The following is a 24306-nucleotide window of genomic DNA, read 5'->3' as shown; positions in this document are numbered from 1 at the left end:
CAAAAATAGAAAAATTGAAAGTTTGTTTATTTATTAACTTTAACTTTAACAAAACTAATATAAGTACAGGATACATAACTGATACTTTATAAAACACATAAATAATGAAGTTTTTACATGAGTTTTAGTATAACCACCGCTGTCCGAGGCGTTTTCAGCTTCTCTGACTGTTATTAGCTCAATTTCATCGTAAATCGTTTAAATGTAGCTCTAAATAGGAAGAACGTTTGTTGGTGATGAACAACCAATCTCAAGATTAGCTTTTGTCCGCTAGGATTTTGTCAGGCGATGTACTGTATTTTTTCGGTCACTTTTTGGTTAGCCTTTTCTTGTTGTACGATGTTTTGTCGCCTTTTTTGTGTCGATGGTGACTTTGATGTTGTATAGCGTGTCCCATAAAGTTGCGATAAGCAAGCGTTTCAAAAATACTGTCTACATTGCTCATTTGCATGCTGAATTGCATGTTTTGGCGTTTCCGGTCATTTCAACTTTATGAGACATACTATATGTTGCATAGTTGGGGGCAATCTGACTCGGTAATCGATGTCGAGGTCGAGGTTCGTTTGAGTTTAAACGGTTGTGTTGGTTGTGCTTTCTCTTTTGCCGTGATTGCGTTTTTGGGAACATTTTGCACCGCAATTGTGTTTTCAGTTTATTGAGGTGCGGTTTGAGGAGCGACTACCCGTACCTTGGTCTACGACTAATCCAGCGCTGTAACATTAAATTTTTCATTCTGATTTTTTGCCTGACACTTGTTCTGTTCATGTCAGTTTTGGGAATTTATAGTCTGTTTTAAAAGATGACTCATTAGGGCATGATTTTGTTTATATGAATTTTATCTGAGCAGCAATAAAGCGCGGCTGAATTTAATCGGGGCATTATTATAAGGTGGCTGAAATTTAGCGGCACATGAATAAAAAGCGGCTGACTTTCATCTAGGCATGAAGCGAAGGCGACGGATTTGCATCTGTGCAGCATAATTATAATTGCTCGCCCGTATTATTTACTTAAGTGTTCTCTCAAGTTACTTAAGTGTTCTCTCAGGTTTTGCTGACTTGGTGGGGATTAGATTTTGCATTGCACAAGAGACATTTGAATGTACTCATAACAAACAACTTGTGTCATCTGCAGTTTTCCTGTGCTCAGTTTTCTTGGCTCCTTCTCTTGTTTTTCATAGTGCCTCTATGGCTTGATTGGCGATAATTTACTTTTTTCTTGTTGGGGTAGTCAAATTTTGCTTTACAAAATCCGAGAACTCAGTTTTTTGTTAGTCTTTGGTTCCGATCTTTGCGATGTCGGAATAGCAAACTGTCAGTTCTGGTCTCCCAGGTTCTTTGATAATGCACTTAACGACATCTGTCTTAATAACTGACGATCCTGCTGGAAAAATTTCTTAGAGCCCGTCCGGATACTCATCTTCGATCGTTTGCGTGTGAGCTTTTTTAGCCCACTTCCGTACCAATAACGTTACCGTCCTTGTTAAGGGCAATCCAGTGTCCGGTAATTGAATTTTTCTGGATTCGCTCTGAGGGTCATAGTTGCGTCTTTTGAGTCGCGTTTTGGGTTGCTCTTCTCCCATTTAATTCATTTGCTCCACATTGCGCTCAGTCCGCTCTCATTTAACCTCGGGCAAGTTCATCTCCTCTGACCGTTTCCAAATGTAATTAATTATTCAGAATTGGCTCTTATCATAGTAGTATAGTATTGGCAGCTATAATACTGAGGGGTGTTAAGTTCAAGGCCAAAATGAGCTTCACAGAAAGAAATATTTTTGACTTTGAAATTTTCAACTCGAGTCCCGTGCTGCTACTTTTATACATGTTCAGCTTCGTTTGATTGCTAGTATTTGCATTTACATTAAATGATGGTATAGGTCTATTGTTGAGTAGTGGATAAAACAAGGATTCCAACCACCAGTAAAATTTGTCCCTTTCTCATAACGCTAATCGCGCATGTCGAATCGGGCCAAATTTTACTGTTTGTTGGAATCCTTGTTTTATCCACTACTATATATTAGCTCTAAGTTCAATAAAAAATCAATTAAAAATCAAAAATAAAACAAAAAATCAAAAAATCAAAGCAAAATTTACATTTCACTCTTTAAGAGCGATTCACTCTTATTCGGAGTGATCCCCCAGTAGAAAGATCGCTCGTTTTCGCTCTTAAAGAGTGATTCGCTCTTTTTTGATATTTTTTAAATTTTTTTATACTTTTATTTCAAATTATCTATACTCTTCAATAAATTTATTTTTTCTTTTACTTTTTCTATATTTAACCCATTATTAATAAGAAATGACATAAAATTATAATATTTAAACGAAGGGCCTTCGGTCTTGTTACACCAACAACTTTCCTCAGTTTGGCTAATAACTAAAGGACTTACAGTCTTGCTTTGCCAACTAGGATTATTTGTTTTTTCACTCACATTTCTACTAAATCCTCTAGTTAAATCTACATCTGGATGTTGTTTCTTTACATTAGCCCGTATCCCATCATATCTCAAAACAGAAGTACAATGTGGACAATTAGTTTTAGCTGAAGTACAACTTCTACATGTATACTTACTCTCATCAAAATCAGTTAGTGGTTTTACATAATTACATTTATTACAACTTCTAATTAAGACTTCTGGGCTAAGGTTAGGGTTATGGTTGGGGTTAAGGTTAATGTTAGGGTTAAGATTAGGGTTAAGGCTAGGGTTAAGGTTGGGATCTGAGTTAGAGTTAGTGTCATAGAAAGAACCAGAACTAGAACCAGAACCAGAACTAGAACTAGAGCTAGAACTAGAACCAGAACCAGAACTAGAACTAGAACTAGAACCAGAACCAGAACTAGAACCAGAACTAGAGCTAGAACTAGAACTAGAACTAGATTCATTTTTTAACGAACAACCCCATGGAGAAAAATTATTAGCACAAATACCACTTAGTATTATATTACCACACATACATTTATCAGTTTTATCTTTGTGACTTGATTCATAATGATATTTTAAAACAGCAATGTTTCCATATTTATAGTTACACTCTAAACACTTTAAAAGCATTTATAATAGTTTAAACTATCAGTGAAACTGCTTCGCAGATAATATTTACCTAATCATAGGACTTTGTCCATCAGTGGAACTGCTTTGCGGATAATATTAAACCATGATTTCAATTCAATCTTTAGTATTATCTTTAGATGTGATACACTCTGCTAAATAATTATTTCCTATTGTATTGAGTGTATTAGTTTTACATCTCTTATCTAAAATCAATTCAAGGTCTAATTCTTTTTTATCTCTAATAAAATTTATAATCTCTTCTCTAAATTCTTCATTATTTCCATATAGTCTGGTTAAAAAGTTTCCTCCCTTTCTATTCAAAATTCCCACCTCTTCAATGACGAAGTCACAGCTACACTGATTTATATATTCTTCTTGTGTTGCTTTTCGTAGATTGGGCTTCGCCCATGTTTCACCATCAGTGAACGAACTTTGTTCGTGGTTTACCAACGAGCTTTGCTCGTGGTTCTGCAAGCTACTTCGTAGATCATTATCCAACTCTTCTCCACATCCAACGTTAACCACTGTATTTACTCTACTCAACATTGTGCTTGCTCCCATTGCTGCACTCCCAGCATTTCTTGATACTATATCAGGATAAATATAACTAAATATAAATAAACCTGAGCTTATAATTCCACCAATATTTGATAAACTTTTTATACCCTTTCCCATAATCATTTCTTTAGTTAGAACATCATTCTGTATTTTAATATTATTTAATTTAAGAAGTTTATTAGAATAGAATATATAGTTATCGTGATTAATAACATTTCTATCTGTTGCATTAATCATGAGTGGTCTCATATATGCTATAAGTTTGTTTATATCTTCTCTTTCTAATTCATCCTTTAAACTAAGAGCTTTTAAATCAAGGAAACCAACTCTTGAATCATATATCCTTGTTCTATTACTATTAATAATAATAAAAGTATTTTCCTTCTCATTATATTTAATTATACCATAACGAAGATCATCTGACATTCCATCTGTACGATTATAATGATTACTATTTAACTCACTAATTATTTTACAAAAGTCATGTTCACATTTATATATCTCATTAAAGTTTTTAAATAGATCAGGTCCATTATAAGTTGTTAAATAAATAGTATCACAACTCATTCTTGCTGTAATAATTATTTGAGCTGGTTTATGACACATTACAATCATTTGAATATTATAACATCTACCTTCAGTAAAATAATAAGCTATATCCTTATTTAACCTATCACTCATATCATCAAGTACTATTACACAATTTTGAAATTTATGCATATTATTTTTTGTGATCATATTTATATCACATTTATTAAACCCAGTATAAAACTTATTAGACTCAGGATCTATCCAGTCTCCGTCATCTTTGCACACTATAACTATTTTTTTAGCTTGGTCTTGGTTTTGGTTTTGATCTTGGTTTTGGTCTTGGTCTTGGTTTTGGTTTTGGTCTTGGTTTTGGTCTTTGTTTTGGACTGAGTATAATTTTAAGTATTGTCTAATAAAATATGTTTTCCCTGTGCCAGTTCCACCATAAACAATAGTATGTAATGGTGACTTTTCATATTCAAATCTAACTAGATTCTCATTCATAAATCCACCAAAGTTTTCTTCTAGTTTTGTATATTTACTTGGTATTGAATCATGTAATAAATAACAAATTCCAATGATAATAATAAGAAAAAAAAGTATACCACCTTTATCCATTTTTATATATGGAATTTATTATATAAAAATGCTTATCATAACTTTTGAGGAATTCAAAAATAAATTTAATATCCATAATAATGCTATGAGTGATATCAAAATAAAAGATATAGGTAAAGATATAAGTCTAACACCAATTGAAATAGTAATGAGAGATGAGACTCCAGATAATATTAAAGACAATAACTTCAACATTTTTGTCAATCTACACCCAACTGAAGGTACATATTGGGTTTTAGTTATAAGAAGAGAAGGTGGTCCTGTGTATTACTTTGATAGTTTTGGTGTAGAAACCCCACCTTTATTTTTAGAAGAATATGTTGTTCTAGGCTCTAATGAAAGAATACAACAATATGATGATTCTTATTGTGGGGCTTATTGTTTATATATGATCTATCTTATTGATAGAGGATTTAGAATTAAAAGTGCTTTGAATATTCTAGTTAATCAATGTAAATATCCAGGAATATATAATGAGTGTTTTCGTTTAGGTTGTAATGTTAATGTTCATGATAATGATAAGGATCTACGAAGTAGCGTTGCTAATAATGATAATGATAATGATAATGATAATGATAATGATAATGATAATGATAATGATAATGATAATGTTATTGATAATGATAATGATAATGATAATGATAATGATAATGATAAGGACATTGATAATGATAATCATAATGTTAATCAGGGAACCTGCTTCGCAGATGATCTACGAAATATTTTTGCTGATAATGTTAATGATAATGATAATGACATTGATAATGATAATGTTAATGATAGTGTTAATAATAATAATAATGTTAATGATAATGTTAATGATAATTTTATATATCAGGGAACCTGCTTGGCCAGCCACGAGCAAAGCTCGTTCGCAGGTCTATTTGGTGAAAAACATGCTGAAACATGGGCAAAGCCCCATCAAAGGGCGAAATCTAACAACAAAGAATGTCTTAGTAACAATATCTCTGTTAATATAAATGATGATCTACAATCATGGCTAAATGATGATGATATAATTACTGAAGCCGCATTCCCAGATAACTTTAGATGTATAATATCTGGTCCCAGTGAATGTGGTAAGAGATTCTTATTAAAAAAACTAATTCTAGCTAGTATATATTTTGATAAGATATACATCATTGGACCTACTGGTGATCAATATAATGGATTAGAAAGAATAAACCCAAAAGCAATGATAGAATTTATTAAAGATATAAAATATTTACCATCTCCTGATAAACTACCCAAAGACTTAAAGAAACTAATGATATTCGATGATGTTAGAGCCAAAAAACCAGTTATTAATGAATACTTTTGTAGAGGTAGACATAATAATTGTAATATGATATATCTTAATCAAAACCTGTTCTCTCTGGATAGGCAGAGTGTTAGAGAGAACTGTAATCTATTTATTTTATTTGAACAAAGAGTTAAAGTCCTCATATCTATATATCAAAATTTCTTTAATAATGTTGAACTTAGTTATATTGATTTTGCTAATATATGTAACAAGGTATGGAAAGAGTCTTATAATTATTTTGTCATTGATATAACTAAATATAAAAATATTAATGGTAAACTAAGAATTAATTGGGATCGGAAAGTTTTGTAGTTTAGTTTAAGTTTAAGTTTATATCTACACCAGATGGACCTTTGGTCAGCTGACAACGTCAGATCAACGCTTTGTTAACACAGATAAAAAGTAAAACTTAATACATCGCCATTAAAGTCTATAGGTCTTCCATGCTCATCTTTAATATGAAATTCTATATATTCTATTCTATCTTTAGTTACATTTTGATCTGAGATATTAGTTGCTATAATATTAATCAAGTAAACTGGTGGTTCTGTTGGATTAAAAGTATATAATATATCTGTATCTTTATAATTATCTTTAGCTCCAGATATAATATTGCAAAGAATGTTAATATTATTGAAACCCATAATATCAATAATTTTCTGAGATTTATATTTACCTTTTTTATAAACTATTTTTCTAAATCCTAGTAATGAGGCTATTGAGTTTTCTATATCAAAACTGAGTGCTCCTTGTATTTTTTTTTAAACATTTCATCGTATTCTTATCAGGTTCTATTATAACATTACCATTAGTTTCTTCTTTTATTAATTCTGCTATGTCAGTCAACTCATATGCTCCCGGTGTAATATTTGAATATAGAAACGGGATTCCTTTATAATTATAATTAAGGATAGATGTAATGTTTGGGCTTGAAGTAGAGATAGGGTTAGGGTTATGGGTAAAGTTAGGGTCAGAACTAAGAGCCTGAGGTAAAACTTCATCGTCTCCTATAACAGTACTAGCATATAAGAATTGATTACTCCCTCTATTCACATTAAACACTGAATTATAAACCGATAATCTAATTAAACCTAATTTTGTTGTATTAAGTATAGGTTCACTAAAATTAAACTTTTCTGTTGGCTTTATCATTCTAAAGTTAAGTGCATAAGTGTATGTTCTTCTTTAGTTTTAGTTAAAGCATCATGTATCTTTTGCAGTTCCCATAAGATTAAATTTTCCGTCATTTTTTATCGAATAAAAATGGATTTTAATTTGGATACAACTTATAGTTATAATAATGATATACACAAAAGTAGGATTATAAAATATAAACCGAATAATCTAGCAACAATGAATACGGTTAATACTAACAATAATATCATTCTCAATAGAGAAGAGAATCATTTAAATTTGCATGATTCATATCTAGAGATAGAGTTTGTTGTAATAGATGATGTTGGTGGTGTATTTGCTAAAGATGCTAATATCAGATTAGTTAATTATGGTATGATGGCATTGTTTAGTTCAATTAAGCTTGAAACTAGTGGTGGTAGGACTATTGAATATATAGATCAATGTCATCCTAATCTATTGCTGTATAAGTTATTAACTAGTACTGATGATGAATATAAGAGTAGTTTTGTTAGAAATCAAGGCAATAGAGATAGTCAACTTAAAGGTGACCATATTGCTGTACAACGAGGTCATATGTATATGATGGTTAAGATGAGTAATCTATTTGGATTTGTAAATGATTTAGAATAGATTATATATGGCTTAGGAATTAAACTAATATTAAAAAGAAATAATAATGATAGAGCTCTATATAGAATTAATGCTAATCCTGGTGCCGTTGCTAATGATGGTAATGTAGAAATAAGAGATATATCATGGTGTGTGCCCAGTATTGATCCTAGTAATGACAATAGAATTATTGTACAGAAAGGTTTAAATAAAAAGAATAATATTGATTTTAGTTACTATGAAAGGAAAACGTTTTATAAGAATGCAGCCAAGGCTACTAACTTCTTGTTTGATCTTGGTATGGAAAGTGGTATAGAAAGGCCACAATATATAATAGTTGGTTTATAATAATGTTAATGAACAAACTCATGATGCAAGTACATTTCATATAATGAATGTTACTGAATGTTATTGTAAGATTGGTAGCGAGTTTCATCCTGAGGATAAAATGAATATTAATTATGGTACCAATAATTATAATGAGGCTGTTAAAGAGATTGTTAGCTTTAATAAAGTTTATAATGGGCTACCACATAATATAAAACCATATATAAATCATAGAACAATCAAAAGTAGTTATAGAATATATGTATTCGATACTAGATATCAAAGGGATCATATAGGACCACAACCAATACAACTTAATTTCAATTTTAGTGCTCCAGTTGCAGATGTTATATGTCATGCATTAGTATTAACTCGAAAGGTTATTAGTGTGACTAGTGATGGTAATAAGATGGTTGATATTATATCATAATTATAATTATGGTGAAACATGGGCGAAGCACCATAATTAATGACTTATTCAATGATTAAATCAATGACTAAATCAATGACTAAATCACTGATAATCAAACTATTTCCTACTAGTCTTAACAAAACCTTTCGCATAAATAGTATCCAGTTTCTTTTTATTATCTAAAGTCAATCCTTTAGCTTCAAGTTCAGTTTTAGGCTTCGAGCTTCATTCGCGGGTGGAACCCGTTGGCTTAATCTTAGCCCTAGGTAATGGTTTAGCCGTACGCTTAGGCTTAATAACAACAAAAGGATTATACTTTTTAACTTCCATTATTTTTTATATATAGAAATGAGTCTTTTAAATAAGTTCAAAACTAATTCTTATTGTGTTGATGGCAGACATTATAGCGGTACTAATAACATAAGAGGTTTTATTACTTCAAAAGGTACTAAAATGTTAAAGGGTAACTGTGTCAAGTGTAAGAGAAATCAGTCAATGACTGTTAGTAATGCAACAATAGAAGCAGAGGGATTGAAAGATTTCATTAAAAGTGTTGGTAGGGCTACGGTTAACTTTGGAAAGAAAGTTGCTAATAATCCAGTAAGAGCATTAGAAATAGCAAGTAAAATAGGAAGTGCAGCTGCATCTAGAAACCCTAGAGCTGCTTTATCAGCCACACCTGATTTAATTAAATTTGCAACTACTGGTGAAGGTATAAAGGTAGTACAAAAAGGAAGAGGTTTATACATAGGTACAAAGAAGGGATAATTGTTTGATTATGATTATGATTATATTATGTTTATATTTATGTTTACGATTATGATTTTTATTATATTTATGATTATGATTATGATTATGATTATGATTATATTTATATTATGTTTATGATTATCCATAAATATTAATACTAATATTATTATTACTAAATACATTATTATAACTAAGTACTATCAACTTTAATTTAAAAAAACACTCAGCTTGTTTTTCTTGTTCTTCTTATATTCTTCATATACTAATTCATTATATTCATCATTATCTATTTTATTATCATTCATTGATTTAGTATATAGTCTATTAAACTTGTCGCTAAATTGTTTACTTAAAATATACATTTGTGAATACTTTATAATTTTATTTCTTATTTTAGTATTATTTGTTTTTGATAATGAACCACAAACAGTTGCTGTAGCAAAAGCTGTTGGTATAGAATAAGGTAATCCTATACTTGTTAATGCAACTGATGTTGATGTTGCAGTTGTTGCTATAGATGATAATACTATTTCTGTTATCTCAGCTATGTTAATATAATTCTTATATCTACTTAACTTCTTATTAAAGTTATTAGTTTCAGTTTCATAATAATTTGTAATATCCTTTATAATGTTAATAATGTTGTTAAATTTATTATTATCTTGAATCTTTTCGTTTATGTATTGTTCAGTAACGGTTGACAAGTTGGGATATAGTAATCTCTCGCTCGGTGCTGTTGGGTTAGTCATAGTTTCAGTTATTTTAATTAGTAAAACTTCTTTCTATTTCTTTCGTTATATCTTCTTGTTTAAAACCATAATGCATCTCAAGTCTTGCTTGCTCTTTATTATCAACTAACGCACATTGTAAAAGTATAGCAATTCGAAATGGTACTATAACACCTCTAAGAGATTTATTGTATTCTTTCATTTCTCTCAGACCATTAGTAAACATATCATCTAAATGTTTGTTAGTAATATTTTGATTAAACTTATTATTATCAAATTCTTGTTTTAATTGATTATATTTAGAGATAGTATCAGCAGCAACTTTATTACAAAACTTAACAGTATTTCTGACTTCATTTGTTGATTCAATAAACTCATTATTTAGTTCATCATTAACTTGTTTTTCAATTAGTTGTAATGTTTTAGTTGTGACTTTATCAAATTCACCTTTTCTCAGTTCAGTTATGTTTTTACTTAAAATGTCTATTTTATTAGAAGAGGATAATAATTTATTGTCACAATACTCTTTATTAACAACATCTTTTTCATCTATCGGAGGATGTAAATTTGTAATTTTATAGGTATCCTTCGTATCAATATTACCATTATCTTCTTGGAATAACCCACGAGCCTTACTTAGTGTTAAGTTGTTTGTTGATGTTGATGTTGATTGATGTTTAGCCTGATTAAATCTATTTCTTGTCATCTTTGTATTTGTTTACATATATTTAGAATAATAATTAGTCTTGTAATTAGACTTATAATTAGTCTTACAATTAGACTTAGACTTAGAATTATAATTAGACTTAGGACCGCAGGTCAATGTTTAATGATTCTAAAACTTTATTATTAGATTCAAAGTCAAACTCAGATTTCAATAGTTCCTGTTCATAATACTTATCTTCTATTATCTCACCATTAATATCTTCTATTTTATATGTTGGTGGTTGTGTTTTTAGAACTGCATTAACTTTAAACAATTCTCTATTCCAATTAGAAGTGTATCCCTTAACGAAGATCTTACGTTTATCTGCACTTGTAACATAATCACCAACTTTAAGTTTAGCTTGGGCGTAGCCAGGTTTACCCTTAATATTCTTAAAACTAAAAGTGTCTTTAACTTTATCAGGATTATTAGAAGCATCAACTGGTGTCATATTAATTGATGAATGAATGTTATTGTTATATGCTACAACAGCATCATTTAATATATTTACCCAATTACCATCGCCATTGATGAACATAGGTTTATTTATTATGTGTAATAATGTTCTATTAAATCTCTCTATGAATACAGCCTTCAAATCACTGTATGTAGAATATAATTTTGTTTCAAATTCTTTAAGTAAAGATTTAAATGTTTTATTGTAAAACCCACTACCTCTATCTACACATAATTTTCTGGTTTTCTATGTTCAGAGCCACCTTGTGGATGTTCACTTAATACTATTTTAAAACCATTAGTTATAGATAAACCAGATTTATTCTTTAATGGAATAGCGCATGCATATTTTGTGAATATATCTATAACTGTTAATATAAACATATAATTATTATTGTATTTACTTAGAGATAACTTATCAAATAAATCAGCTGACCATGTTTCAACTTTATATAATGGTATTGTTCTTTGTCTTCTAAACTTTGTTATTTGAGGACTGAATACTTCTTTAGCTAATAATTGTTGTTGTTGTTGTTTATCCACATTTTTTATGGACGTAGTCGTGGTTTTACCTATTTACCATAGTTAAAAACAAAATTATCTAGTTGCTCTTGATTAATAATATTCATAGATAATAGTTGCTTAGATATATCTAGCATTTCATCATATAACCCATCATGACCAGCTTTTATTTCAAGTAGTATTAATTCTAGTCTTTCTGTTTAACTATTTAGGTCTGGTTGCTATTTAATCCCCTACCATATAAATCATCTTTTATCCCGATTATACGTTTTATTGTTCTATATCTAGCGCTTTTCTTATCCCCTTTTCCTACATCATATCTAATATCCTTTAAAAACCTGTTAATTTTTTTTTCATCTTCCTCGATTTCACCATGTTTTATATTAGGGTTAGTAAGAAAGTTTATAAACTCATCTGACAATTCATATATATTATCCTTAACTATAAATTCATTTTCTTGGTAAATTAGTTTAACACCATTCATTTCAAATTCACCAATATCTAAGTTTCCGAACTTTAACTTTAATTGAGGGTTAGAGTGAACTGACATTAAATTAATAATTTGAGCTGTGTCTTTATCTACTAAAAGTCCTGGTTTATCTCGAGCTTCCTCTACAGCTTTGCCATTCGACTTCATTAAAGCTTCATTAAACTGGAGGCCAGCTTGCTGGATCATCTTGGTTTGTTTATGTAACTCTTGATTTTGCCAATCTATTGCTCTCAATGTTTGTTCACCTAATGCTAGATTCCGTTCAATGTTTGCATTTAGTGTTTTAGTTAAAGGATCAAATAACTCTTCTATTTCTCCATAATATTCTTGTTGTTTAAATTTATCTTCTAATCTATTCTTTCTGTTTAGTTTTTCTAGATAGTTTAATTCTATAAGTTCATCTAGCTTAGTCATTTTATATGTATTGAAAAATTATAATAAGAGTAAAAACTGGAAAATGAAAATTCTATTGATGAAAACTACTCTGAGTTAAAAAAATGTTTAGCTTGTGGAAAACAATATCGGACTATCAGGGAAACTGCTTCGCAGATGGAAGAGTTTATAAACCATGCTAAGGATCCCTGGCATGATGAAATAATAATTTCAAGTTATCCTAAATATATAGATGAATGGGAAACCAGTAAATTATTAAAATTTATAGAATATAACAAAAACAAATTAACTAGAGCAAATAGTGATTTGGAAATAACTTTGGGAGGAATAATGATCTATAATGTACTGACTACTAAACCAGGAGATGCAATTGATCATTTTATAAAAGGAAGTATAGAATATTATTATCCAGTTTTTATTAAGATTATAAATCAGGGAGAACCTGCTTCACAGATAGTCAAACTGCTTTGCAGATCATTATATAATCTAATAGCGGCTTCAATTATTTTCTATCATCATTAATGGTTAGGTCTAGAATATTATTAACCAGTTGTTCTTTGTTTAAATTTAATGATCCTTGGCTTGCCATGGATGAAGTCCGTTCACAGATTTTATTTACTAAATCTCTTTTGAATAGATATAGATTCTCATCATGAGGATAACTTTTTATATTGTTTACATAAAAACCTTTTATCATCAAATATTTTTAAACTAATCGTACTTGTTTTTGTTGTCGTCATGTTATCGCCAACTTTTGGTATTCTGCATTCATTTATAGTTTTCTGTGTATTATTAATTAATGCATCATATTAATCTATGTGCCTAGCATTATTATCCTTCTTTATTCCTTTTTCTTTATTGTTTTTAGGATAATTTTTGAAGCTATATGTTTTGGGGGACAATGCTATAAATTCCTCAGTAATCCTACTCCCCAGCTCGTGCTTAAACTTGCCGCGGACTTTATTATTAGTTTTTATAGGTATGTCTAGATTACTTAAGTCCATATGCTCATCACTAACTTTACCTTCACTATAACTTAATACGAAACTGTCCGTATCCATATAGTGAAGTGTTAGATCTTTGAGGGTTGGTTGTAGAATATTATAGAATACAGCAAACATATGTAATTTGCTAAGTTCGAGTATTGTTACTCCTACATATACAGGTGAGCTATATTCTATTTTTTTCTTTATATATTCTTTTTGGCTATAATCTCTATATCTAGTTATATTCTTAAATGTTGGTTTACTTACACTTTTCATTATCTTTTCTTCATCATGCAGGAACTAACTTTGAAAGAATTGTAGAGGATTCATGCACATTCTTCCATATAATGAGTTTTTCTTTAATTTCCTTACATCCTTTTCTGCTTCAGTTTTAGCTGTTGCTCTTTTATTTGTATTGTTTTGTATATAATCTCTACATATATAATCTGGTTTTAATTTAATTACTCAATGTATTTTTGTTACTTTTACTCCAATCTTAACAAAGAACTTTAACATCCTATAAGGAACCATATATTCTGTTTTGTTGTTTTGGTCTAAGATTAATTTCTCTGATCTTGCCTTGCCTCCATCTTTTTCTCTGTAACCTAATTCATTATCATTTATCTTTCTCTTATTAGGCATTAGTGCTAACTGTTCTGTTCTCTCTTTACATTCATTAGTATAATCAATATCACAAACTATATAGTAACCATGATCACTATCATCTGGAATATTTAATATAGTATCCAGAGTAGTAGTAGTAGTAAACTGGAAGTCCTTATAAGGTAGGTTTTGCATCATTGCATAGCCGTGTAGGTTGTTTGCATCAATGTACAATATGGTCTTACCATCACTGTTATCTATATATCTATCACACATTATTCCACATATACCACACCTCTTTGCTCCAACAAAAATCATCTAGCATTTGTTTATCTTGCAATGTATCTAATGTAACACCACTTGATATTAACCAACAATCAAAACTATAACCTGGGAGACTTACATAATGTAGTGGGTTGAGCTTGAATTCTTTCATACTTAGTTTAACATATTCATTCATGCAGTAGTCTAATATTTCCACATCATTTTTTAAATACTCTATAGTTAGATCTTTACCAGTTTTATGACTGTTGTCTTTATTAAAGATATCGACTTCTTCTTGTGTCGGTAATTTATTATGTAGAGAGGATTTGAAATCTTCTATTTTTAGATTACCTATAACTTCGTCATAGGTAGCTTTGCTACCATTGGCAGCTTCGCTGTCATACAACTTTGTCGTGGTTCCCCAGGTAGCTTTGCTACTATACGACTCTGAACCAAAGTATTCATATGGACATAATGTTTTAATTTTACATCCGTATATCTTTGCCATTTGATCTAGAGACATAGCTAAGAAGTTATAACTATCTAAGAAATTGAGACAACCAATGCTAAACATCTTAGACTTACCAGCAGCTAGTGTTATGTTATCTACTTTTCTTTTATCATTATTCTGTCTGAAGAGTTCACTGTATAGTAGGTTGAAGTCATAGCCAGAGCCATTATGGAATATTACTGGAATGAAGTTTTGTTGTTTGTATCTTAGATTACATATTTTACATGCTGGTCCTCTATATTTACCAGTTTCATGACAATGATCTCTTACTTTATTAATACATGTTTTGCTGCAGATATGACAAGTGTTATCAGTTTCATGATATAATTTATCTTCTTCTGTGAATATCGTCTTTTCATTATGTTTGAATTTATTCTCTGTTTCTATTTCTAATAGATCTCTAGCAAAGCTTTTGATGCAGCCTAGACCGAATTAGTGTTTGAAGTTACCTTGCCAGGTGTAACCCACAGCTATTGGAATATGTTCAGCAATTACATATTTACAATCATTAGTTGAGATTTCAACAATGCAACATTCTATACCGGCAGTTATAATATTTTTTATATTCTGACGTTTGTATTCATTTACAAAAGTAATTTGTATTTTCTTAGGACAAACAATCTCTGGTTTGAATGAGTTGTTGCATTTGTGTTTATCATATTTAATTTGTGAGTCAAACCAACAGGTATACCTATCGCAATAATAATACTTAATGTTATTTTTATTTGGTCGATCTAAGAGGTTTCTATATTTTTTATTAGGGCACAGTGTTCTATTTGACCATTACTCCAAACTAGTATTCTTACATCATTTCTATCTTTATTAAAATCATCCACTTGTTTAAACAATTCTATTTTGCCCCCACCACAAGGTGTGTATACCCAAATATTAATATTATACAATTTCTGTATTCTTATTATATAAGCAAAATCATCTTCATGTTGTTGTCTTGGTTCAGTTAGTTTATCTACATATTTACTTTCTCGAGTTGCATGGTGTGGGGCGGGATGTAGCCAAGCAGTTATAGTTAGTTGTAAGCAATTGTAATTATATCTACGTATATTTAATATCGATTTAGAGTTTTTGAGATCAGGAGGTAAATCTATATAACTACCAATAGATGCTTTAGTTGGTTCAATGATTAACTGAATACTTCTTATTCCAAGAAACTCAAAATCATAACCATAACCTTCATATATTTCCCTTTCGAAATCTAGCCACCGATCGAAGTCACCATATTCATATATTGCATTATTATTAATATAATCAGTATTAAAAAATATTTTAGTAGTTTTAACTTCTTCTTTGGTTCTCTTCTTATAATCACATTCAGCCGTGATCTTATATTTAAAACTTTTAACTTTTCTGAACTGGCAACAGTTTTTAATTTCTTCTAAAGAGTAATTAGTTGCTTCATCTATATCTTCAATGTAATGCCTGCCTTTATCTGTAATATAAAATTCTCTCATGTTCTGACTGGAGTTTAAATTGAAGTCTTCTGTGTTTTCTAGATAATTACGATTGTGACTATATGAGTGAGTAGTTAGAACTATTTTATTCCTAAATTCTTCATGATATTCTTTACATTCATACTTAAATCTGGTGGAGATATCCTCTTCAGTTTTAGTTTTAGGTTTGGTGGCTGGTTTAGTTTTAATAATATAATCATCTTCATCCGAATTATACACCCTCTCAGAGATTTCTTTTTCTTCAGAATCAAACATTTTCTCCAATAGTTCCTTGTGTTTGAGATCGTATGATTACGCCTGTATAAACCCTTCCTTGATTCAAAGGATAGATTACAGACATCGCAGAAGTTTATGACATTAGTTTTAGTTGATTGGGACATGATGTATTTATTTAGGGTAATAATCAAAAAATAATGTTTCGAAAACTGAAAATGAAATGCAAAAAGTGTGTAAATAAACCTTTGAAAGAATGTTGTAATAATTGTAAAGAATTAGAATATTCTTGTTATGTATTTAAAAATATGGTTAAAGTTAAAGATTATATAGAACATTTGGAATATCATTATTCTGATCCTGATCAATATCTAACATGTAGTATGTGTAATGTTTATAAACATATATCATTATATAGATTTAGAAATAGGAAATGTAGACAATGTATTTATCTTCATAGATATAGATATGGTCATACTAGAAATCAATTCAGAGAGCATGTTTATATGTATAATATTTAAGAAGACATAGAAAAACACTATTCACTGTGTTTCCACCGATCTCAGTGTTTTTGACTGTGCTCTTTTGTTCGCTTTCTTTCATATTTAGCAACCACTAATAGTACTAGAAGTCAACAAGCTTGGTTTAACATCGCATTACGCATCAGTGAAACTGCTTCGCAGATCGAATGAAAACTGCATGTCATGCTAAAATGGCCCCCACCATTGACAAAAAAAGCCACCACCACTAACAGAATGAAATCAAACAAGTGAAATTTTCGAATATATGATGTCCTTAAATTAGCTGGTAAGGTGAGTATTTATTAAAATTTTTGCATTAATTCTTAATAAATTATACAAAGAATTCAATTTAAGCGAAGGATTTAAATATTACTTTACTTTCAAACAGGAGATTACCTGGGAAAGTATAAATAATTTTAAGTTAAAAATCATGCCAGAATATTCTAGAAAAAAGATTGTTCTAGAATAATTCTCCATGAGGGGACCTTTATTCTCCACGGCACTTTTTGGCTATTCATCATGAGTTTCACTTCACTACAAAAACTAGCGAAAAATATTAAACAATTTTCGTCATTTGACGAGACTTTAATAACTGCAGCTTTATCATGCACTTCTTTATCTGAAGAAAATATAAACGAGTTGACTAATTTAACAACTCAAATGATTACATTTTGTAAGGAGAACAATTGCATACCCGACAACACCGCCGAACTTGAAAGTGAGACTGGAAAACGCACTAAAACAGAACTCTTCCAGTTATTCCTCTCCAAGTTCAAGAAGGACCTACTAAGTTACGAGCATCAGGAAGCACTGGACAAGTTTGAAGTGAATGTGTCGGAATATTTATCTTTCCACAATAAACTCAGGAATTCATTCAATATTGGTGATTTTGAGTCTTATCTTACCACAGTCAATAACATGGAGGGAAAGCTGAATCGTTTATATCTACTGGCAATTTCTGACAGAGGATACATATGAGGGAAAGTGAAACAAAATCATCAAGAAAACAATAAGGATATTCCCTGGAAAAAACTACTGAACAATAAAGGATATTCCTACTCTACTATCCAGAGTTATATCAACTTCTCTCAAGCGTGTGAAAACTATCCCAGGATCCTAGTCTCAACAGACTACTACTCAGAATGGAAAAAGTTCCTTTCAATGTTTTTGGCAGAAGTTCAGAAGGATAGCCAGCTGCAATCTAGGTGCATGACAGTACTACAATTTTCATAAATGATAAACAAGTGATTGGTTATTGAGAAATATATTTAATATTAATATTGGTATCCTTAGTGTTAATACATTAATATATTCACCTGATTATTAAGAGTTCAGTCAGCTTAATAATTAAAATTAAAAGTGTTCAAGCATTCTGTAGTTGCACCCTCCCCCACAGTAGCCATTAAGAAAGGTCGAGCAGTACTGCCGTAGCGTGGTAAAGGCGAGTCAACCTTTTAACAAGACCTCTCAAGACTCGGCTCAAAAAATGTACCCAGGTACATAGAATCACTCAGTTAAACATCATAGATCAATCGTCTCCTGGGTAAAGTCAAAATTTTAAAAAAACTTGTTTCTTATTATCCAAATCTAAGCAATTTTGAGTTATTTTCAGTCCATCCGATTCTATTGAAAAAAACTTTGTGAGATGATTAACCTGATTTATTTCAATATAGTTTGGCATATTAGATATGAAATTAGGCTTAAAACTAGCTTGAGAACTTTTGGATATTAGTGTATGAAATGCATAAATTATACTAGCCATTTACATTTTGTACAGAAAATTGTGCATGTAATATGTATTTATAGTGGTGAATATAGTAGTGGATAAAACAAGGATTCCAACAAACAGTAAAATTTGGCCCGATTCGACATGCGCGATTAGCGTTAGGAGAAAGGGACAAATTTTACTGGTGGTTGGAATCCTTGTTTTATCCACTACTTTGTTGCTCCATGATATTGGCCTGTTGCTCCATGATCATGAACTGGTACCAAGATTAGCTCAAAATTAAATTGATTTCAAAATGCCTGTATTGGCCGACCAATTTGAAACCGTGTTTCACCTAATCTGATTGCGCAAGAAACTTTGTGCAAAGAATGTAAAATTGTGAAGAACTTTGTACATTAATTGTTGTATCAATCGCTTCTGTTTTTTAACCATTTTTTTCACGCAGTTTTCACGCTAAAGTCACGCTATGGTTTCTGCACTTTCATTTTATTCACTTTTCTACCTCTGAGTTGGACAAATTTTGCGGCGCAAAAATGCTCTAAATCGCTTTTAGGAGAATCCATTTCGAACATTGTTTTAAAGAGTTAATTTTCGATACAACTAATTGTTCATCATATGTAGAGATAACTACAGCGTTTTGTTGAAGTTCGCTATAAATGCAATAATTATAAACACATTCTAATAACCACATTTTTGAACCGGATTAATGAATCATTGAGAAATTGAGGTCAGTAATCTGTCTAACCAACTGATCAAACACGCTATTGTACGATTTGTAAGATTTGTATTCCCACATAATTGATAGATTTATAATCAAAATAAATTACATATTTACTCCAAAAAAGGTGCTCTACTAAGGCCCTGCCAAGTTTCATAAGGAGCCCTAAAAAGAGGAAACTATCATGACAACTGTCGGACAACTGTTTAAAAAATTGGCTCTCTTTAAAATTTCCAGTAAAGTTTCTGTGTTTTTCCCGCCGCCCTTCTCATTCCGGGCTTGTGACAGGCATTGGCGGAGTAAATAATTTAATTATAGGAGAATGAAAAAAATACCTCAGAAAACTTACAACCCTTTAAAACTTGATACGGCTTTATGTGGCAACGCATTAAGTTTTGTAATTTTTGAGAGGTGTCAAAAATTATGCAACCAGTTCCAAAAAATAATAAAAAGATGACTTGTATAAAAAAGCTTTATATGTCAAATAGTTTTTCGAAAATTAGATTTCAAAAAGAGGTAAAAACATCGTTTGGCTGCAGCGCCGTAGAAAACTTATTATAGCTTCATACGACGCCGTACAAGTTCTATAAGTTTTCTACGGCACCGAATAAGTGTTAGTAAAATCTCAAAGTTTTGTCTAAGTTCTTCAACAAAGGTATGAACGAAGCCGATTTTTGTTTTCGTTTTCGAGTTGGCTGAGAAAATCTACACACTAAAAATATCAGTTCAAATTATTTAAACCTTCATATTGATCAACTTTTGATTAGTGATGGTTCGAACAACATTAGCCCAGCAAAAAGAAATTTGGTTTGGTATATACGAAAAATTTGACCAAATTTCTAGATGAAGGCTTTCTTACACTTACTCGGTTCCGTAGAAAAATAAGAAAAAACTTTGTACGGCGTTGCATAAGGCTGTAATAAATTTTCTACGACATCATAGCCAAATGACGCAATTACTACTTTGTGAAATACAACTTCCCAAATACGATTGGAAATTTAACGCTTATCTCGTACAAGTAATATTTTCAGTACTTTTTAGCACTAGGTATGACTTTCACACCTCTTAAAATTTATAAAATTTGGAACAGTGCCGTATAAGGTACTATCAAGTTTTGTACTTCTTGTATACATTGGAGACAAACATTCGGCTCTCAAGATCATTCTTGAATAAGGTCATTTTTTCAGATATGACAATCTTTTTCCCCAGTTGATTTGCCTATTCATGCTGCTTACATTTTTTGCCATAAAAGTTTGAAGAAATGTTCCGCAGAAAGAAAGATGAGAGAAAACTTATGACTTGAAAACACCAATTTTTGCCTTTATAGGGCCCTGTTTTCTCGAAATTTCCAGAGAACGAACTACATTAGCCAATTTAATTAAAACTATATTACGATGATTTTCAAAGGTTAAAATTGCGTCAACCTGTTTTTTTTTATGAAAACAAGTTTGAGCTGGTTTATTAACTTTTCTTTTGAAATAAAACTCTGGATCTCCTTTAGCTCATTTTGTAAAGAAAAACATCAATGTTCTGTCTGCATTTCATGTGAGTTGATTCTCTGTTAGTTATTCGTTTGTTTCTGTCAATATTTTCATTCCCAATTTCAACGGAATATTTTTTATTACTTTCATGTTTGCAAATAAAACTAGTGTCATCGCCAATTTGAACAATGAAAATTAGATTTCAAAAAGAGGTAAAAACATCGTTTGGCTGCAGCGCCGTAGAAAACTTATTATAGCTTCATACGACGCCGTACAAGTTCTATAAGTTTTCTACGGCACCGAATAAGTGTTAGTAAAATCTCAAATTTTTGTCTAAGTTCTTCAACAAAGGTATGAACGAAGCCGATTTTTGTTTTCGTTTTCGAGTTGGCTGAGAAAATCTACACACTAAAAAATATCAGTTCAAATTATTTAAACCTTCATATTGATCAACTTTTGATTAGTGATGGTTCGAACAACATTAACCCAGCAAAAAGAAATTTGGTTTGGTATATACGAAAAATTTGACCAAATTTCTAGATGAAGGCTTTCTTACACTTACTCGGTTCCGTAGAAAAATAAGAAAAAACTTTGTACGGCGTTGCATAAGGCTGTAATAAATTTTCTACGACATCATAGCCAAATGACGCAATTACTACTTTGTGAAATACAACTTCCCAAATACCATTGGAAATTTAACGCTTATCTCGTACAAGTAATATTTTCAGTACTTTTTAGCACTAGGTATGACTTTCACACCTCTGAAAATTTATAAAATTTTGAACAGCGCCGTATAAGGTACTATCAAGTTTTGTACTTCTTGTATTGATTTCTTTGTGCTTTAATTATTTCATTGATTGTGCCATTTGCCCGGAATGGTAAAAAAACAGGGTAAAACACAGAAAATATACTGGAAATTTCAAAAAAAAACCAGATCTTTAAACTTGGCTATAGAGTTCTTGTACAGTTGTCAAGATTTTTCCTTGTTTTATAGCTCCTTATAAAGCTCGGTGCAGCCTGAGTGTGGCAGTTTTTTAATGTAAACGTGTAAATTGTTCTGATTGAAGCTCTTAGTTTGAATACATGATTGCTTTCAAACATTGAAAAACTAATCACAGTATATCTTTTGTCAATTTTTTAATAATCTTGAAATTATGGCTGTTTGTTCTCATTGGTAACAAAAAGTTTTGAATGGTCCTACTTGTTTGTTAACTGGTATTTTTGTTTTCTGGTCGAAATATAAGTTGGTTAAAAACTTTTAAAACAGCTTTTATTGTTCAAGGTTTTTACTGAAGAGGTCAAATTGTTGCATTTTGAACGCTTTGTAAGAAGAAAGATTCTTAGATCAACTATGTTTCTCTTTTGATATAATAACTGAGTTTGTTCTCCTGTTCTCTCCAGCTATTACGTGAATAGTAAAATTGTTGAAACTTTTGATTGTTCTCCAGTGTCTGATATCTGCTGGTAGTTTTATTAGGCATACCTTGGAGACAAACATTCGGCTCTCAAGATCATTTTTGAATAAGGTCATTTTTTCGGATATGACAATCTTTTTCCACAGTTGACTTGCTTATTCATGCTGCTTACATTTTTTGCCATAAAAGTTTGAAGAAATGTTCCGCAGAAAGAAAGATGAGAGAAAACTTATGACTTGAAAACGCCAATTTTTGCCTTTATAGGGCCCTGTTTTCTCGAAATTTCCAGAGAACGAACTACATTAGCCAATTTAATTAAAACTGAATTACGATGATTTTAAAAGGTTAAATTTGTGTCAACCTGTTTTCTTTGATGAAAACAAGTTTGAGCTGGTTTATTAACTTTTCTTTTGAAATAAAACTCTGGATCTCCTTTAGCTCATTTTGTAAAGAAAAACATCAATGTTCTGTTTTCATTTGATGTGAGTTGATCCTCTGTTAGTTATTCGTTTGTTTCTGTCAATATTTTCTTTCCCGATTTCAAAGGAATATTTTTATTACTTTCATGTTTGCAAATAAAACTAGTGTCATCGCCAATTTGAACAATGACAGCTTCAACTACAAAATTTTGGAAAACTTGTTAAAGTACAACAGAAAAAAGAGGTCGTAGCACTGTCCCTTGAGGAGCACTATAATTAACTTTTAATTTTTTGATAATTCACAACCCAAATTTATGCATTATGCTCGTTTTGTGGATAACGAATTCACAAACAAAATTGTCGGAAGTGAGACATTGAAATTCTCTGTTCTCCTGTGACATTGAAGTGAAAGCTTTTCAGACGTAAAAGCTGGTATAACAGAAGTAAAACGGTAATTAGTTAAAACCAAATTAGTGCGCTTTTGAGGATCCGTGTAATGTGTGTATCACTTAGAATTGTTGGAAAAAATCGGTCTGGGGAACGCAGTCTTCAGATGTAATTTGAAGATTTGTTCCAATACGGTTTTTCCCAGTCTTCATTGATCGAGCATAAATGTATCCAAGGCGTTTGTTGTTGTCTATTTTGTCAATAGTTTTGTAAGTTTTTCTCAAATAAAAGGCTGTGAACTTCAACTCTTCTATTTTTTGCTCTTTTCTCAAACGTTTAATTGATCAAAATGCGTTCTATAGATGCTCATTTTGCTGAAGGTTTTGTTAAAACTGATATAGATTGACTTTTTTCTTTTCGTTTGTTGACCATTCTAATCAACTTTGTCAAAAAAAAGCAAGAAGATGTTCAGTGTGCTACATTTGCAAAAAAATTGGATCTGAATTATTGCAAGATTAACAACCATGCTTTATCTGCATTTAAAGTGAGTTGATTCTCTGGCAGGCAATTGGCTCTTTGTTTTAATACTTTTTTAAATTTCAATGGAATACTTCCCTGACTTTCAAATTTACAAATAAAACTAGTGTCATCCGCAAACTGATCAATTTCACTTTCACCTACTTTCATTTTTCTCGCCTATACGCAAATTTGTCAACGTATAAAAAATAAGAGTAGCAATTGGAATACCATATTATAAAGTTGTCTTTTTTCTGGTAATTCTGAACACAATTTTAAGCTTTGTATTTGATTTGTGAGAAAAGATTTTACAAAAAAAACTACCGAAGGAGAGACAAAGAAATTTTTGGTTTTTGAGTGGTAGTCAAAGTCCTTTTTCAATAACTTTGCCAAAAGTTGGTGTAACGGAAATAGAATTCTAATTAACCAAAACAGAACGAGCGCCCTTCAATTATTTTATAGATTTTCCTCAGATTAAAGGGACTTAGTTT

The sequence above is a fragment of the Convolutriloba macropyga genome, chromosome 5 (genome assembly GCF_964194025.1).
Source record: "Convolutriloba macropyga chromosome 5, txConMacr16.3, whole genome shotgun sequence".
Classification (NCBI taxonomy): Eukaryota; Metazoa; Xenacoelomorpha; order Acoela; family Convolutidae; genus Convolutriloba; species Convolutriloba macropyga.
The sequence above is the reverse complement of the archived record's forward strand: the minus strand, read 5'-3'. Positions refer to the sequence as shown.